Below are 1,945 nucleotides of genomic sequence, written 5' to 3'. Positions count from 1 at the left end.
CCGCGGATGACCCCTACTCTGAGCTCCGTCGAGCATCTGAGAGGAAATGGCAGGTGGGTTGGAGAGAACAATGAAAGGGGCAGGTTGTCATGCAGAGGCTCATGCGAGAACTCCCTGGGGCTCCCTCTCCCCCGACTTTCCTGCTGGCATTCCCCAGTGGGGGGCGGAGTGGAGGAGGGAGTAGAGGTGCCTATGGGGAGAATGCAGCCTAAGCCGGCCAAGGTCACAGGCTTTCATCTGCGTCCTCCCAAGTCCCAGAACCGACTTGCCCTCCCTGGGTATGCTGAGGGCAGGGCAGGGGAGCGGCGGGGTTCTGGGGCCCTGGGGAGGGAGGGCTTCCATTGCTGCCCCCGCTCATTAGGTGACTGTGGATAACTAGAAGAGAAAAAACTTCCTGCACCCTTTCTCCCCTCCCTCACACCCTCCAACGAGCAAGAGGGGTGCTGGCAGAAATCCCTAAAACCACAGCTTCATAGTTTTGCACCTGAAAAATGTGGGTGCTACTCACCTCTCTCGGCCCCTCAGTCGCAGAAGCTGGGATGTAATAGCCCATGGTCCCGACACGGAGAGAGCAGGAGCCTAACATTCTGGTTGAGACCAACATCCTGCCGTCATTCATTCTACTGAGATGTATCAGGCTCCTGGCTGGTGCGGGCAGCCCCATACCTGGGACTGGGGTGCAGCTGGGAGGCCCAGGCCCACCCTCATGGAGGTCTGGTTCTTGGTCTGGGTCCGATGCTGTGAGTCTGAGCCTTATACACACAAGAGTGGTTCTTTTTTTTTAAATTTTTATTTATTTTTAAAAAGTTTTTAGGCAAGGCAACCCTTGCTTGACCTCACAGGTTGCAAGGACTTTGTCAGTTTACAATCCCTTATGTTTTTTATTTTTTAGGTTTTTACGCCTACAGCACCTGGTCTTCCTGGGTGGTCTCCCATCCAAGTACTAACCAGCCCGACCCTGCTTAGCTTCTGAGATCAGATGGGATCACGCTTGTTCAGGGTGGCATGGCAGTAGACCCATACAGCTTCTATACGCCTCATGACTCTGGAAGGAGGAAGGAGGAGAGAAGGTCGTGTGCAGAGAGGCTGGGTCACACAAGGACACTCATTTTCATGTACAGTGTCAGCGACTTGAATCTTCCGGGATCTATCACACCGACGAATACCAACGCCTTCAAATACCACTGCTAATAGAAAAATAGCACTTATCTCTTCCAAGCATCTCAAATGCTCTGTGAACATTAATTAATTAAGCCCCAATTAAATAGTTATCATTGACTGAAAATGTATTTACTGTACACATTCAACTGGTGACTGCTTTATGATCGTGACTTCAGCCCTGCAATCATTGGGCTTGAAATATATGACACCAAGACGTTAGAAAATCGAGTTCTTCTCTGGCGACCTGCACAGAGCCGCTGGGACGACTGCTGGGAACATCGATTCTAAAGATCCGAGTGGGTCCCCGTGGCTTGTCCATCCTCTGTCCTGTTGCTGCTTTTCATGCTGAGAGCTTACTAAGGTGGACCATGCATGACTCTTCCAGAAGGAAAGTTCTAGGTCAGCAGTAGCCTGGTCACTTCTGGCAGTATAAGGCTCTTTTCACTTCTCATTTGATAAAAGGCGAGTGGGTCGCTGAGATGCCTCTACTCTCCGGACTGTGCGATCCTCTGGAGCCTCTTGTCCACTGGTGGGGGCTCCTCCTGTCCCCTTGCAGGAAGCACTGCTGGGTCAAGTTCTGCGCTGGCCTGAGGCGGGGGTTATGACGCCCGACTGAGCAGACCGTAAACAAGTGCCTGCTGCGTCTCAGGCAGGGACTGAGCCATCAGTGCACTGAAATGCCTTATCAGCATGTCCCCTAGCCCTGGGGTGGGACGGTGGGGAGGACTGGGTGGCTGGCACTGAGGTTCAGATCCTCTGAAACGGGAACAGCAGGCCGGAGCAG

At 52.9% G+C, this 1,945-nt stretch overlaps 1 pseudogene; it reads right to left on the bottom strand.

Moving 5' to 3' along the window:
- Positions 1-899: 899 nt before the first annotated feature.
- Positions 900-1,017, bottom strand: LOC112484878 (annotated as a pseudogene).
- Positions 1,018-1,945: the final 928 nt, after the last annotated feature.

This window comes from Pteropus alecto, unplaced genomic scaffold (assembly GCF_000325575.1).
Source record: "Pteropus alecto unplaced genomic scaffold, ASM32557v1 scaffold67, whole genome shotgun sequence".
Taxonomy (NCBI): Eukaryota; Metazoa; Chordata; class Mammalia; order Chiroptera; family Pteropodidae; genus Pteropus; species Pteropus alecto.
Note: the sequence above shows the minus strand (reverse complement) of the source record. Positions and strands in the feature narration are given on the sequence as shown.